We start from the raw sequence: 18,770 nt of genomic DNA on the forward strand, positions 1-18,770 counted from the left end.
GTGACAATGGCCGTGGCTCTATCCCCACAGTACAGACTTTGATGACATCAATTCCGGGTGGGTAAAATACCCACCCGGAATTTCCCGGGTGGGTACTTCTACCCACCATACCCACATTATCCGCCGGCCCTGATCCTAACAGCCGATGAGGCCAATTTTTCCCGGAATAGCATAGTCAATTTGCTTAATAATCATCAATGGAGCCAAAATAACCCACACCAAGAGCACTTTAGCCTCAACGTTTGGTGCGGCATTGTCGGAGACTATCTAGTTGGACAATATTTTCTTCCACCTAGGTTAAATGGAGAGTCATATCTACGATTTTTTCAAGAATCGTTACCAGAGCTATTGGCAACTAGAGTGCGAATGTGGTTCTTGCACGATGGAGCGCCACCACATTTCAGCCGCGCAGTGCGATATCACCTCGATGCAACATTTCCCTTAAGGTGGATAGGACGAGGAGGAACTATTTCGTGGCCCGATTTAAACCCTTGCGATTTTTTTTGGGGATATCTGAAGGACCTTGTTTATAAAACAGATGTCCGTGACATTAATGACCTTCGTCACCGCATTATTGATGGATGTGAATCATGTGAGACTATTCGGAAAAAGCCTAAAATCTTCAAAAAGATTCGTCAATAATTTGTACGGCGTTGTCATTTTTGAATAGCAGGCCAAGGTGGGCATTTTGAGCAGTTATTGTGATGTTTTACAATTTATTCAAAGACAATAATTATTTGTAACTAGTTTCTGCGTATCACTTCCGAATAAGGTTAAGCTAGCGTTATCATTAATCTCAACGATTTATGGATTATTTACACTTTTAGGTTTAAAGTTAATTCTACATAAACACCATTTCCACCCATTCCACCTACAACACGTACAAGCTTCAACTATCCTCGTATAACCAACATCAACCCTCCGGCGTCCTATGGACAGTTAGCCGGTATTTTTGTCCGTATGATTTCCCGAAAACCGGATGGATATAGAGATATTGACGTAGCTCGGAGGTTAAGGAACGAGCAAATGTCTGATTTAAATTTCAGCTTGATCGGGACGTATCCAGGACGTTCATTTGATGTCTTGTATTTCTCTTACCCGTCTTAACTACAGACTCAAATGCCAGTCGATCTGACACCAGTCTTTTAGGAATCTACTGCTGGCTGAATCTTTGAGCTTCTAACCCATTTTTCTTGAGCCCGTCCGTGCAATTAGCGTTCCTGGACCAATGTGCCATATTAGCTACAGAACGAATTAGACAATTTTAAAACCATTCCTTTAGAATTTTTATGTATCTTAAAATTTAATAATTAAAATCGTTTCACTAAATTAAAATGGATTTGTCTTCAAATTCATTTTCCGTCTAAAAGGACATTAATGAACTTTTGCCACTTGTTATTAAAGTTTCTCGCCTCACTGATAAAAAACAATTGATAGTTTAATGAAAGCAATTTGGTCCAAGGAAGAATATTGTTTGCCAGATTTAAGGCTGTGTCTGGTTTTTTGGGGTAGTTTTTTTGGGAGCCCATATCTCTGAAACGAAGCCCTTTAGGACCCATGTTTATTAGATATTTTTTACTCATAGAGACCCAAAAAATGCCTATAGAAAGTTTCGGTACTCTTACCCGTAACACCCTGTATAGATGGGGGATGATTATTGAAATTCGATTATCTATTTCTTAATTTTACTAAGTAAACAATAGACGATAAAATATTTTTTTATTCGATTGTAACGTGAGGGACAGTTCAGTCCTCTCGTCCATCTGATTAATCAGGGCGAGATATGTGTAACGGCCACGCCAACGGGGGGATACGTGGGGACAGGGGTGGGGACACCCGTGGCGGAAGTATTCCGACTGCACCCGGGTAAAATAAATTATAACGGCTTTTCGGCCTCGGAAGGTTTTTGAAATGGGGGTAGATAAAAAGGGGAACGTTTCGTGACAGCGTGGCTGCCAGTCTCACCGCTTCGCGACTTTAATTGTTACTGAAGTCATTTCTACCGTTTTCCACGTCTATTATGATTTATCTCAATTAATGAATGGTATTTTAATTTAAAAAAATCCTAGTTATAGGTAAATTCACAGTTAAACAACCATTTTGCCAATCTTTTATTTCCGAAATATAACGGTCAGTTTATTTAGATGGCGCCACGTGCTCGACGAATAATCATGATTTAATTATTTGTTACCAGGGTTATACATAAGGATATTTCTTATAGTAGCTAGCCTGACTAGTGAGCCTCCTATCTTAATTTATTTTAATAGTCACTGACTAGTGGGGGTAAAAATGGAGGTATAAAAATTAGAAGGACAGCCAACATTTTACTTTACCAGTCCGATTTAAAATAGCAATTTATTAACACTTGAGTTACATGATGTGATTTTTTTATTAAAAAATGGGTTTGATGAATGATGAATTTATGATAAGTCCATATTCGCCATTATTTATGAATATTTTAGGTAAATTTTTCACTAGTCAAATTGACTAGTGAGCCCCCAGATTTCGATTAATTTTAGTAGTCAAAGCATTTATTTTAGTTGTACTCAAATACCAACCAATCCAGTGTTCCCTCCTTCGCTAGTGTTCAGTTTTTAAGGGGCAGTGACGGTTAAAAAAACACCCCCATTTATTTTACCGTCTATTTAATGCGAAAGCAAACCCCCAAAGGAGCCATCAGTATGTAACAGATGTGTTTCAGAATTTTAACTCTTAAAGAATATCTGGTATTTGCTTATCATATTCTTATTTTATACAGATAACGCAGTAGTGAAAAGTTGTTAATCTCAACTAATCTTAACTGATCAGATCAGATGAAATTATAATTTTTATTGATTTTCATAGATGATATCTTTTAGCGTTTTCTGAATATAATAAATGATCTGATCTACCGCCAATCAAACAGCTATCTGCTACATATTTGATAAAAATATAAAGTTCTTTCATTTGTAAATAATAAAAACATTTAAAGACGTTTAGGAAGTACTATGACACGTATAAAAAAATTCATAACTTTACCACCCTTACCACCCGAGCTACACGTGATTTACCATTTTTCCCTAAAGAAAGAAAGTTTAAATCGTAAAAAAACGTAAAGAAAAAATATATCGATGGGGTTCCATATCAGGTTTTAAGAAGTACTATGTCACGTATCACCGTAAAACAATGCATAACTTTACCACCCTTACCACCCGAGCTACACGTGATTTACCATTTTTCCCTAAAAAAGAAAGTTTAAATTGTAAAAAAACGTAAAGAAAAAATATATCGATGGGGTTCCATATCAGGTTTTAAGAAGTACTATATCACGTATCACCGTAAAAAAATGCATAACTTTACCACCCTTACCACCCGAGCTACACGTGATTTACCATTTTTCCCTAAAGAAAGAAAGTTTAAATCGTAAGAAAACGTAAAGAAAAAATATATCGATGGGGTTCCATATCAGGTTTTAAGAAGTACTATGTCACGTATCACCGTAAAAAAATGCATAACTTTACCACCCTTACAACCCGAGCTACACGTGATTTACCATTTTTCCCTAAAGAAAGAAAGTTTAAATCGTAAAAAAACGTAAAGAAAAAATATATCGATGGGGTTCCATATCAGGTTTTAAGAAGTACTATGTCACGTATCACCGTAAAAAAAATGCATAACTTAATCACCCTTACCACCCGAGCTACACGTGATTTACCATTTTTCCCTAAAGAAAGAAAGTTTAAATCGTAAAAAAACGTAAAGAAAAAATAAATCGATGGGGTTCCATATCAGGTTTTAAGAAGTACTATGTCACGTATCACCGTAAAAAAATGCATAACTTTACCACCCTTACCACCCGAGCTACACGTGATTTACCATTTTTCCCTAAAGAAAGAAAGTTTAAATCGTAAAAAAACGTAAAGAAAAAATATATCGATGGGGTTCCATATCAGGTTTTAAGAAGTACTATGTCACGTATCACCGTAAAAAAATGCATAACTTTACCACCCTTACCACCCGAGCTACACGTGATTTACCATTTTTCCCTAAAGAAAGAAAGTTTAAATCGTAAAAAAAAGTAAAGAAAAAATATATCGATGGGGTTCCATATCAGGTTTTAAGAAGTACTATGTCACGTATCACCGTAAAAAAATGCATAACTTTACCACCCTTACCACCCGAGCTACACGTGATTTACCATTTTTCCCTAAAGAAAGAAAGTTTAAATCGTAAAAAAAAGTAAAGAAAAAATATATCGATGGGGTTCCATATCAGGTTTTAAGAAGTACTATGTCACGTATCACCGTAAAAAAAATGCATAACTTTACCACCCTTACCACCCGAGCTACACGTGATTTACCATTTTTCCCTAAAGAAAGAAAGTTTAAATCGTAAAAAAACGTAAAGAAAAAATAAATCGATGGGGTTCCATATCAGGTTTTAAGAAGTACTATGTCACGTATCACCGTAAAAAAATGCATAACTTTACCACCCTTACCACCCGAGCTACACGTGATTTACCATTTTTCCCTAAAGAAAGAAAGTTTAAATCGTAAAAAAACGTAAAGAAAAAATAAATCGATGGGGTTCCATATCAGGTTTTAAGAAGTACTATGTCACGTATCACCGTAAAAAAATGCATAACTTTACCACCCTTACCACCCGAGCTACACGTGATTGACCATTTTTCCCTAAAGAAAGAAAGTTTAAATCGTAAAAAAAACGTAAAGAAAAAATAAATCGATGGGGTTCCATATCAGGTTTTAAGAAGTACTATGTCACGTATCACCGTAAAAAAATGCATAACTTTACCACCCTTACCACCCGAGCTACACGTGATTTACCATTTTTCCCTAAAGAAAGAAAGTTTAAATCGTAAAAAAACGTAAAGAAAAAATATATCGATGGGGTTCCATATCAGGTTTTAAGAAGTACTATGTCACGTATCACCGTAAAAAAAATGCATAACTTTACCACCCTTACCACCCGAGCTACACGTGATTTACCATTTTTCCCTAAAGAAAGAAAGTTTAAATCGTAAAAAAACGTAAAGAAAAAATAAATCGATGGGGTTCCATATCAGGTTTAAAGAAGTACTATGTCACGTATCACCGTAAAAAAATGCATAACTTTACCACCCTTACCACCCGAGCTACACGTGATTTACCATTTTTCCCTAAAGAAAGAAAGTTTAAATCGTAAAAAAACGTAAAGAAAAAATATATCGATGGGGTTCCATATCAGGTTTTAAGAAGTACTATGTCACGTATCACCGTAAAAAAATGCATAACTTTACCACCCTTACCACCCGAGCTACACGTGATTTACCATTTTTCCCTAAAGAAAGAAAGTTTAAATCGTAAAAAAAAGTAAAGAAAAAATATATCGATGGGGTTCCATATCAGGTTTTAAGAAGTACTATGTCACGTATCACCGTAAAAAAAATGCATAACTTAACCACCCTTACCACCCGAGCTACACGTGATTTACCATTTTTCCCTAAAGAAAGAAAGTTTAAATCGTAAAAAAACGTAAAGAAAAAATAAATCGATGGGGTTCCATATCAGGTTTTAAGAAGTACTATGTCACGTATCACCGTAAAAAATGCATAACTTTACCACCCTTACCACCCGAGCTACACGTGATTTACCATTTTTCCCTAAAGAAAGAAAGTTTAAATCGTAAAAAAACGTAAAGAAAAAATATATCGATGGGGTTCCATATCAGGTTTTAAGAAGTACTATGTCACGTATCACCGTAAAAAAATGCATAACTTTACCACCCTTACCACCCGAGCTACACGTGATTTACCATTTTTCCCTAAAGAAAGAAAGTTTAAATCGTAAAAAAAAGTAAAGAAAAAATATATCGATGGGGTTCCATATCAGGTTTTAAGAAGTACTATGTCACGTATCACCGTAAAAAAATGCATAACTTTACCACCCTTACCACCCGAGCTACACGTGATTTACCATTTTTCCCTAAAGAAAGAAAGTTTAAATCGTAAAAAAAAGTAAAGAAAAAATATATCGATGGGGTTCCATATCAGGTTTTAAGAAGTACTATGTCACGTATCACCGTAAAAAAAATGCATAACTTTACCACCCTTACCACCCGAGCTACACGTGATTTACCATTTTTCCCTAAAGAAAGAAAGTTTAAATCGTAAAAAAACGTAAAGAAAAAATAAATCGATGGGGTTCCATATCAGGTTTTAAGAAGTACTATGTCACGTATCACCGTAAAAAAATGCATAACTTTACCACCCTTACCACCCGAGCTACACGTGATTTACCATTTTTCCCTAAAGAAAGAAAGTTTAAATCGTAAAAAAACGTAAAGAAAAAGTATATCGATGGGGTTCCATATCAGGTTTTAAGAAGTACTATGTCACGTATCACCGTAAAAAAAATGCATAACTTTACCACCCTTACCACCCGAGCTACACGTGATTTACCATTTTTCCCTAAAGAAAGAAAGTTTAAATCGTAAAAAAACGTAAAGAAAAAATAAATCGATGGGGTTCCATATCAGGTTTTAAGAAGTACTATGTCACGTATCACCGTAAAAAAATGCATAACTTTACCACCCTTACCACCCGAGCTACACGTGATTTACCATTTTTCCCTAAAGAAAGAAAGTTTAAATCGTAAAAAAACGTAAAGAAAAAATATATCGATGGGGTTCCATATCAGGTTTTAAGAAGTACTATGTCACGTATCACCGTAAAAAAATGCATAACTTTACCACCCTTACCACCCGAGCTACACGTGATTTACCATTTTTCCCTAAAGAAAGAAAGTTTAAATCGTAAAAAAACGTAAAGAAAAAATAAATCGATGGGGTTCCATATCAGGTTTTAAGAAGTACTATGTCACGTATCACCGTAAAAAAATGCATAACTTTACCACCCTTACCACCCGAGCTACACGTGATTTACCATTTTTCCCTAAAGAAAGAAAGTTTAAATCGTAAAAAAACTTAAAGAAAAAATAAATCGATGGGGTTCCATATCAGGTTTTAAGAAGTACTATGTCACGTATCACCGTAAAAAAATGCATAACTTTACCACCCTTACCACCCGAGCTACACGTGATTTACCATTTTTCCCTAAAGAAAGAAAGTTTAAATCGTAAAAAAAAGTAAAGAAAAAATATATCGATGGGGTTCCATATCAGGTTTTAAGAAGTAATATGTCACGTATCACCGTAAAAAAATGCATAACTTTACCACCCTTACCACCCGAGCTACACGTGATTTACCATTTTTCCCTAAAGAAAGAAAGTTTAAATCGTAAAAAAAGTAAAGAAAAAATAAATCGATGGGGTTCCATATCAGGTTTTAAGAAGTACTATGTCACGTATCACCGTAAAAAAATGCATAACTTTACCACCCTTACCACCCGAGCTACACGTGATTTACCATTTTTCCCTAAAGAAAGAAAGTTTAAATCGTAAAAAAACGTAAAGAAAAAATATATCGATGGGGTTCCATATCAGGTTTTAAGAAGTACTATGTCACGTATCACCGTAAAAAAATGCATAACTTTACCACCCTTACCACCCGAGCTACACGTGATTTACCATTTTTCCCTAAAGAAAGAAAGTTTAAATCGTAAAAAAACGTAAAGAAAAAATAAATCGATGGGGTTCCATATCAGGTTTTAAGAAGTACTATGTCACGTATCACCGTAAAAAAATGCATAACTTTACCACCCTTACCACCCGAGCTACACGTGATTTACCATTTTTCCCTAAAGAAAGAAAGTTTAAATCGTAAAAAAACGTAAAGAAAAAATAAATCGATGGGGTTCCATATCAGGTTTTAAGAAGTACTATGTCACGTATCACCGTAAAAAAATGCATAACTTTACCACCCTTACCACCCGAGCTACACGTGATTTACCATTTTTCCCTAAAGAAAGAAAGTTTAAATCGTAAAAAAAAGTAAAGAAAAAATATATCGATGGGGTTCCATATCAGGTTTTAAGAAGTAATATGTCACGTATCACCGTAAAAAAATGCATAACTTTACCACCCTTACCACCCGAGCTACACGTGATTTACCATTTTTCCCTAAAGAAAGAAAGTTTAAATCGTAAAAAAAGTAAAGAAAAAATAAATCGATGGGGTTCCATATCAGGTTTTAAGAAGTACTATGTCACGTATCACCGTAAAAAAATGCATAACTTTACCACCCTTACCACCCGAGCTACACGTGATTTACCATTTTTCCCTAAAGAAAGAAAGTTTAAATCGTAAAAAAAAGTAAAGAAAAAATATATCGATGGGGTTCCATATCAGGTTTTAAGAAGTACTATGTCACGTATCACCGTAAAAAAATGCATAACTTTACCACCCTTACCACCCGAGCTACACGTGATTTACCATTTTTCCCTAAAGAAAGAAAGTTTAAATCGTAAAAAAACGTAAAGAAAAAATAAATCGATGGGGTTCCATATCAGGTTTTAAGAAGTACTATGTCACGTATCACCGTAAAAAAATGCATAACTTTACCACCCTTACCACCCGAGCTACACGTGATTTACCATTTTTCCCTAAAGAAAGAAAGTTTAAATCGTAAAAAAACGTAAAGAAAAAATAAATCGATGGGGTTCCATATCAGGTTTTAAGAAGTACTATGTCACGTATCACCGTAAAAAAATGCATAACTTTACCACCCTTACCACCCGAGCTACACGTGATTGACCATTTTTCCCTAAAGAAAGAAAGTTTAAATCGTAAAAAAAACGTAAAGAAAAAATAAATCGATGGGGTTCCATATCAGGTTTTAAGAAGTACTATGTCACGTATCACCGTAAAAAAATGCATAACTTTACCACCCTTACCACCCGAGCTACACGTGATTTACCATTTTTCCCTAAAGAAAGAAAGTTTAAATCGTAAAAAAACGTAAATAAAAAATAAATCGATGGGGTTCCATATCAGGTTTTAAGAAGTACTATGTCACGTATCACCGTAAAAAAATGCATAACTTTACCATCCTTACCACCCGAGCTACACGTGATTTACCATTTTTCCCTAAAGAAAGAAAGTTTAAATCGTAAAAAAACGTAAAGAAAAAATAAATCGATGCGGTTTCATATCAGGTTTTAAGAAGTACTATGTCACGTATCACCGTAAAAAAATGCATAACTTTACCACCCTTACCACCCGAGCTACACGTGATTTACCATTTTTCCCTAAAGAAAGAAAGTTTAAATCGTAAAAAAACGTAAAGAAAAAATAAATCGATGGGGTTCCATATCAGGTTTTAAGAAGTACTATGTCACGTATCACCGTAAAAAAATGCATAACTTTACCACCCTTACCACCCGAGCTACACGTGATTTACCATTTTTCCCTAAAGAAAGAAAGTTTAAATCGTAAAAAAACGTAAAGAAAAAATAAATCGATGGGGTTCCATATCAGGTTTTAAGAAGTACTATGTCACGTATCACCGTAAAAAAATGCATAACTTTACCACCCTTACCACCCGAGCTACACGTGATTTACCATTTTTCCCTAAAGAAAGAAAGTTTAAATCATAAAAAAACGTAAAGAAAAAATAAATCGATGGGGTTCCATATCAGGTTTTAAGAAGTACTATGTCACGTATCACCGTAAAAAAATGCATAACTTTACCACCCTTACCACCCGAGCTACACGTGATTTACCATTTTTCCCTAAAGAAAGAAAGTTTAAATCGTAAAAAAAAGTAAAGAAAAAATATATCGATGGGGTTCCATATCAGGTTTTAAGAAGTAATATGTCACGTATCACCGTAAAAAAATGCATAACTTTACCACCCTTACCACCCGAGCTACACGTGATTTACCATTTTTCCCTAAAGAAAGAAAGTTTAAATCGTAAAAAAAGTAAAGAAAAAATAAATCGATGGGGTTCCATATCAGGTTTTAAGAAGTACTATGTCACGTATCACCGTAAAAAAATGCATAACTTTACCACCCTTACCACCCGAGCTACACGTGATTTACCATTTTTCCCTAAAGAAAGAAAGTTTAAATCGTAAAAAAAAGTAAAGAAAAAATATATCGATGGGGTTCCATATCAGGTTTTAAGAAGTACTATGTCACGTATCACCGTAAAAAAATGCATAACTTTACCACCCTTACCACCCGAGCTACACGTGATTTACCATTTTTCCCTAAAGAAAGAAAGTTTAAATCGTAAAAAAACGTAAAGAAAAAATAAATCGATGGGGTTCCATATCAGGTTTTAAGAAGTACTTTGTCACGTATCACCGTAAAAAAATGCATAACTTTACCACCCTTACCACCCGAGCTACACGTGATTTACCAATTTTCCCTAAAGAAAGAAAGTTTAAATCGTAAAAAAACGTAAAGAAAAAATAAATCGATGGGGTTCCATATCAGGTTTTAAGAAGTACTATGTCACGTATCACCGTAAAAAAATGCATAACTTTACCACCCTTACCACCCGAGCTACACGTGATTGACCATTTTTCCCTAAAGAAAGAAAGTTTAAATCGTAAAAAAAACGTAAAGAAAAAATAAATCGATGGGGTTCCATATCAGGTTTTAAGAAGTACTATGTCACGTATCACCGTAAAAAATGCATAACTTTACCACCCTTACCACCCGAGCTACACGTGATTTACCATTTTTCCCTAAAGAAAGAAAGTTTAAATCGTAAAAAAACGTAAAGAAAAAATAAATCGATGGGGTTCCATATCAGGTTTTAAGAAGTACTATGTCACGTATCACCGTAAAAAAATGCATAACTTTACCATCCTTACCACCCGAGCTACACGTGATTTACCATTTTTCCCTAAAGAAAGAAAGTTTAAATCGTAAAAAAACGTAAAGAAAAAATAAATCGATGCGGTTTCATATCAGGTTTTAAGAAGTACTATGTCACGTATCACCGTAAAAAAATGCATAACTTTACCACCCTTACCACCCGAGCTACACGTGATTTACCATTTTTCCCTAAAGAAAGAAAGTTTAAATCGTAAAAAAACGTAAAGAAAAAATAAATCGATGGGGTTCCATATCAGGTTTTAAGAAGTACTATGTCACGTATCACTGTAAAAAATGCATAACTTTACCACCCTTACCACCCGAGCTACACGTGATTTACCATTTTTCCCTAAAGAAAGAAAGTTTAAATCGTAAAAAAACGTAAAGAAAAAATAAATCGATGGGGTTCCATATCAGGTTTTAAGAAGTACTATGTCACGTATCACCGTAAAAAAATGCATAACTTTACCACCCTTACCACCCGAGCTACACGTGATTTACCATTTTTCCCTAAAGAAAGAAAGTTTAAATCGTAAAGAAAAAATAAATCGATGGGGTTCCATATCAGGTTTTAAGAAGTACTATGTCACGTATCACCGTAAAAAAATGCATAACTTTACCACCCTTACCACCCGAGCTACACGTGATTTACCATTTTTCCCTAAAGAAAGAAAGTTTAAATCGTAAAAAAACGTAAAGAAAAAATAAATCGATGGGGTTCCATATCAGGTTTTAAGAAGTAGTATGTCACGTATCACCGTAAAAAAATGCATAACTTTACCACCCTTACCACCCGAGCTACACGTGATTTACCATTTTTCCCTAAAGAAAGAAAGTTTAAATCGTAAAAAAACGTAAAGAAAAAATAAATCGATGGGGTTCCATATCAGGTTTTAAGAAGTACTATGTCACGTATCACCGTAAAAAAATGCATAACTTTACCACCCTTACCACCCGAGCTACACGTGATTTACCATTTTTCCCTAAAGAAAGAAAGTTTAAATCGTAAAAAAAAGTAAAGAAAAAATATATCGATGGGGTTCCATATCAGGTTTTAAGAAGTAATATGTCACGTATCACCGTAAAAAAATGCATAACTTTACCACCCTTACCACCCGAGCTACACGTGATTTACCATTTTTCCCTAAAGAAAGAAAGTTTAAATCGTAAAAAAAGTAAAGAAAAAATAAATCGATGGGGTTCCATATCAGGATTTAAGAAGTACTATGTCACGTATCACCGTAAAAAAATGCATAACTTTACCACCCTTACCACCCGAGCTACACGTGATTTACCATTTTTCCCTAAAGAAAGAAAGTTTAAATCGTAAAAAAAAGTAAAGAAAAAATATATCGATGGGGTTCCATATCAGGTTTTAAGAAGTACTATGTCACGTATCACCGTAAAAAAATGCATAACTTTACCACCCTTACCACCCGAGCTACACGTGATTTACCATTTTTCCCTAAAGAAAGAAAGTTTAAATCGTAAAAAAACGTAAAGAAAAAATAAATCGATGGGGTTCCATATCAGGTTTTAAGAAGTACTATGTCACGTATCACCGTAAAAAAATGCATAACTTTACCACCCTTACCACCCGAGCTACACGTGATTTACCATTTTTCCCTAAAGAAAGAAAGTTTAAATCGTAAAAAAAACGTAAAGAAAAAATAAATCGATGGGGTTCCATATCAGGTTTTAAGAAGTACTATGTCACGTATCACCGTAAAAAAATGCATAACTTTACCACCCTTACCACCCGAGCTACACGTGATTTACCATTTTTCCCTAAAGAAAGAAAGTTTAAATCGTAAAAAAACGTAAAGAAAAAATAAATCGATGGGGTTCCATATCAGGTTTTAAGAAGTACTATGTCACGTATCACCGTAAAAAAATGCATAACTTTACCATCCTTACCACCCAAGCTACACGTGATTTACCATTTTTCCCTAAAGAAAGAAAGTTTAAATCGTAAAAAAACGTAAAGAAAAAATAAATCGATGCGGTTTCATATCAGGTTTTAAGAAGTACTATGTCACGTATCACCGTAAAAAAATGCATAACTTTACCACCCTTACCACCCGAGCTACACGTGATTTACCATTTTTCCCTAAAGAAAGAAAGTTTAAATCGTAAAAAAACGTAAAGAAAAAATAAATCGATGGGGTTCCATATCAGGTTTTAAGAAGTACTATGTCACGTATCACCGTAAAAAATGCATAACTTTACCACCCTTACCACCCGAGCTACACGTGATTTACCATTTTTCCCTAAAGAAAGAAAGTTTAAATCGTAAAAAAACGTAAAGAAAAAATAAATCGATGGGGTTCCATATCAGGTTTTAAGAAGTACTATGTCACGTATCACCGTAAAAAAATGCATAACTTTACCACCCTTACCACCCGAGCTACACGTGATTTACCATTTTTCCCTAAAGAAAGAAAGTTTAAATCGTAAAGAAAAAATAAATCGATGGGGTTCCATATCAGGTTTTAAGAAGTACTATGTCACGTATCACCGTAAAAAAATGCATAACTTTACCACCCTTACCACCCGAGCTACACGTGATTTACCATTTTTCCCTAAAGAAACAAAGTTTAAATCGTAAAAAAACGTAAAGAAAAAATAAATCGATGGGGTTCCATATCAGGTTTTAAGAAGTACTATGTCACGTATCACCGTAAAAAAATGCATAACTTTACCACCCGAGCTACACGTGATTTACCATTTTTCCCTATAGAAAGAAAGTTTAAATCGTAAAAAAAAGTGAAGAAAAATATCTCGATGTGATTCCATATCAGGTTTTAAGAAGTACTATGTCACGTATCACCGTAAAAAAAATTCATAACTCTACCACCTTTACCACCCGAGTTACACGCGATTAACCATTTTTTATTTGTTAAGTTGCGGCGCTGCCGTGGAACTTAGAAATTAGATTTAAAAAACACATACAAACGAAGATGCGCGCGTTCTCGGCAACAAGCGGGTTTTTTTGCTTATAAACGTTTTTCCAGTAGGTTTTTTTGAAAAATAAAAATTAGGTAGTCGAGAGTATAGTGAAAGGGACGGGTATATCAATTTTCAGAGCTGTATACTAATTCCGAACAATTCCGTTTTTTTTTGTAACCGTGCGCTCTCACTAACTAGACTATACAACTGAAGCGAATGAATACCAGTCACCTAATTTCATTACCTTAGATTAAAACTTCAGACTGATATTAAAAAAACAAGTACGCCAACCAGTAAAATGTTTACATTTAACTTCGCAAAATATCAATTGCATATATTAACTTACTTAAGTTTTAACCACGCGGTTGTTTTTTCCCTTAGACTCACTTGTTTTAAATTTGTACCTCGAATATATCATACCACCGATGACAATTTCAAATTTTGGCTGTTTCAATTATATGTTCTTCGTTAAATCTAGGTTCCTGTACGCTCAAAATTTCTTTTAACTTTTACTTAACCTTCCACGACGAAAACCATTTCACTATTTAAGTAGGTGATATGGTAACTTATCTAATTTAAATTAAAATTTCTTTATTTACCGTGGTGGGTGTTCAAATGGGCGATATTTACCTTGAGAAAGCTAATCGGTTCCGTTTCTTATTAGTCTAAAATTTCTAGCTAGTCCCAAGGGATGTGCAATAATTTAACCCCTCTCCTGTACGGTCTTGTTTTCTTTTCGATTTGGACGGGAGATTGATTCTGTAGCTTCTTTTATTCGAAGGTGAAACGAATGCGGCGCAAGAAAAGCGGTACATCCATTTTGAAAGAGCGTTAAGTGCCATTTATAGGTGTGGTAGAACCCGTGACGATGAAAAAGCTAAAACGGGATAAAACCGGCGACGCCGCTGTCGAGCAATATAGCTTCAATCAGCTGCGGTCGAAATGAGGATTTTTCCGATTTCGTCGCGGTCTCGGCTGCACTTTTTTTCTCTTTTCTCTTCCAAATGCGGCTACACTCGCCGTACGATCGTATCTAGCTATCTAGAAAATTTAAAGAGCAGAAATGTTTCAGCGAGATGAAAAATGAGCCGTTCCTTGTCGAGAGGCAAAAGGCCATTACTTTTCCACAGCTATATGGACGTCGTTTGGTCGCTGCTATTTCCGAAAAGGAACGTGTTGCGCCCCCTCGAATATGATTAAAGGGGATATTTTCGGAGCCCAATACGCGTTCCCAGCCACTCAGCGTTTATCGTTATGTTAGCTTTAGATCGACCAATTGCCACAGATTAGATTATTTTGATAAAGTACCTATTTCGAACTAATACTCCGGTTGCCCCGTTCTCTAGAATTTTATTGCACGGAAAAGATTTAATTTTAATATTATATTAGAAATAAAATTTACAAAATATATGGCGAAATAACGGCATGGTTACGTTTTACAAACTTTGACAAAAAAGTATTGTCGTTGCAGATTTAATAATGATAATAATAATCAGCTAGACTAATACCAAGGCACCACCAAACGGCTCCACGTGAAGTAGCTCTTTTTTCAACAGCTGTCGCTAGCTTCAAAATCAAAACAAGATGCTTAAGCGACATTTTGACCTAAAATTCGTTACATAAAAGTACCCTTCGCATTGATTATAAATTTCACAATACTCTAAATTATAATAATTTTAAGAATATATTTTATATGGGATATATAATTTACATTTAAGTTGTCTAATTATAATACTCTACAATGGTTCTCTGATGAAGTTATTTTTTAACTATTTTGAATATTAGCTTCCTTGGTCATTAATAGATGGCACCACGCTCTCCAGTAAAGTAATATATATACATGGCCATCTCTAATAACCAAGGCCTTATCAATGGTTGAGCCAAGACTCGCTTTAAATGCCATTAATTCAGGTGGCAGGGCGTTACTGCGTAGTAAATGGTGCTAGGCCACTTAAAAACATAACAGCAACAGACAGACCCCGTCAAAGAGAGCGCCACCAATGCAAGCCCAATTTTCATAGGATAGAGCGCATCAGCCGTTAAAAGGATTAGCTTTCAGATTTATTTTTCTTCTCACTCTAGAGATGGCGTTTAAGTTCCGTATTTCAAGAACTTCGCCTTTACTGGCACGGAATACTTTTCCTAGTTCGACAAGCGTCTCGCTAATATCAGAAAAGGCAAAGAAACCTCGAAAATAGTCGGATACATTTCTTCCAAAGAACAAAAATAAAAACATTTTCGTACTTCTATCCGTTCCGGTCAGAGGATCACTGCTCGCGGGAAAGTTCCGCTGAAAGCGTGTCCGACACTCGAAGTAGAAGAGCGTTTTCTCTTCTCTCCGATAAGCCACGCCGTAATGAGTCCATTAGTTTTCCTTTGATCAATCTCTGGAGTTTGTGGCGTAGAGCGGGACATGAATAAAGACTAGTGGACCACTCCCCGCGGGTGAAAGCGGAGGGGCCTGGTTTCTTTCTTCTCGCTGGGGCTGGCCGACAGGTTTAGTCTTTAATTGAAATGCGACGGCAGCTCCTCTGGTGGAAAGGTGTCGAGTTTTAGAAGCTCAAACGCGTCTTTGCTACTATGTCACACTTTCCCGCGTACGACCTCCGCTGAAGTGTTTACGCGATGCGTATAGCGTTGGTATCGTTTGTAGCAAAAGGTCGCCACTAGAGACCGCCTCTTCCGAGCTAATCTTACCTTTCATAATTTCTTCGGATTAGAAAATCTTGGTTCAAACGGGAATATACTCGGAATTAAATGACTAATCTTCGTTGTCTTTTACTCTTAATTAGTTTGTTTTGCCCAAATAGCTATTAATCTATAAAATATTTTACAGAAATTCTATAGAACTGAGATAGGAATCTTATAGCAAAATTCTATCATTTATTTTACAAACGAGAATCTTTAAATACATAACTGAATTTAGGCTTACAAACATTTTCTACATACATTCTACAGAATTCTATTCGAAATACTATAGAAAAATTAGCCAAATTTGGAGAATTTGAAGAAATTTTGGTTAGTTTTTTTTACGGTTATTTAGACTTTTCTTGTAAAAATATTTTCAAGCTTATAGAAAAAAATTTATATATATATTTCAATTAGAATTTCTATAAAGTCATTACGCTTGCCGAACTTGTTTGTATCGCTTTCGTCACGAGATACGTAGGAGTTCAGTTCAGTTTTGAAGGTTTGATCGTTATAAAAAGGGCGACTCGTCTAATTTTAATTCGTGTCTTGTTCAACTTGTTAAAATGCGAAATCGCTCGTGCCCATTTACCCTAAAATATCAAGACGCGCGTGGAACTTTTTAACAAGTTGAAAGACATAAATAGAGTTTATGCTAGCGTCTATTGGCTATCATAAACGCGGTTCACACTAGCCTTTGAGAACCGTTTTCGACCGTTTTGGAATGGTCAACTTGACTTTTTTTGAGCCACTTCGATAGAGTGATCGTTGAAAAATTAAATTATACTTTTCAAAATTAATTTTGATTTCTCAAAACGATCGAAAACGAATCTCAAAGTCTCTAGTGTGAACACAACTATAGTGAAACGTCACTTCTACGTCACGAGTGACGCCCCCGATACATCTAAACAAGAAGGCCAAAGTTACTTTATAGAGAGGTCAATTGGTTTGTAACAGAAATATAAGAAACTTTGTCCTGTCGAATAGTTTCACAGATGTGAAAGTTCTTGCACATGTGTTTTCGGTAAGTTTAAATTACCGATCGCACCATTGTCGATTCTTGCAAGTTGTCGGTCAAGCGGGTTCGATAAGTAAATAATTAATATTCACGTCTTTACCAGATACTTTGGAAAATTCGAGTTATTTTGCAAATAAAAAAAATTAGCATTCCAATTAGCTAATATAAATCTATTTATATTATCATAAGCCTATCAACCCTAAGTTTGAAACGCGCATAGCGCCCTTTGTACCACCACTGGACGGGCGAAAAAGAATAAATCAGGCGATAGTATCGGCACCTGGTAGAGATAAATTGAAGCTTCTTCCTTCCCCCTTTCTCTCTCTACGCACCTCTTTCTTACTAAAGCAGCTGGCATCATGCATTGCGAGACGCGTTACGTTTCTCTTTTCCGCCACCGGGTGGATTTAGCGCTGTACTTTCGACAGTCGTTAGCTTGAACCAACACTGCCTTTCGATTCAAACTTAGGGTTGATAGGCTTATGATATTATTTTGTAGAAAACAAATTAAAATAAACAGTAAATAATATTTAGAATGGAATTTATTCGGAGGTTCTATAAAATCGATGACTGTGAAGCGCGTAAAACCAGGGTTGGCACAATTTTGCCCAGGGTGGAAAAAACTAGATTTTTCCACGGTTTTTTCCACCTATTGTTTTCCTGTAAAAAAACCGGGTGGAAAATCGTACTTCCATGGTTTTTCCACCTCTAGTGGCAAAATTCAATAAAAAATAAATAATAAAAGCAGTATATTCTTCTATTCTATTCACTCTTCTTCTGGCCTTTATTCATCTCTCCTATTTGCAATGACCAAATTAGTCACTTAATAGATATATCAATGATTAATTTAGCATGAAAAGAGTTTCTTGCACTTTTTTCCGGTTTTTTCAGGTTTTTACCGGGTTTTTGCCAACCCTGCGTAAAACCGCTCACATTCTATCTGTCGATTTACCATAAATTCAGATTTGTTTCGGGTTTCAACAATCAGGTTTGCGTGTCGGCCCGTATCAACTGATCTGATAAAATCTAAGCGTAAATTCAGATTAACTGATATCAATCGTTATTATTCACCCGGTTCAAATAGCGAAAAACGACTCGGGGACCTTTTAAATACCACCGATTTTAATCATAAACGTTTGGGGGCCCCCTAGTTCTCGGGCGCGCTATTTTCGCCACTGAACAGTTGTGACTCGATTTAATAAACGTGCGATGAATAATTGACCGATATTTTTCTTTACCATCTATCGCAAATTATTGGTGGAACGATCTTCTCAAGGCGTACTTCATTTACATTAATTTGCGATATAGTCGTTGGTGACGAAAACGAACAAAGATAAAAATCGATGTGCACAA

This window comes from Leiobunum rupestre, chromosome 11 (assembly GCF_980474605.1).
Source record: "Leiobunum rupestre chromosome 11, qqLeiRupe1.1.hap1, whole genome shotgun sequence".
Lineage (NCBI taxonomy): Eukaryota > Metazoa > Arthropoda > Arachnida > Opiliones > Sclerosomatidae > Leiobunum > Leiobunum rupestre.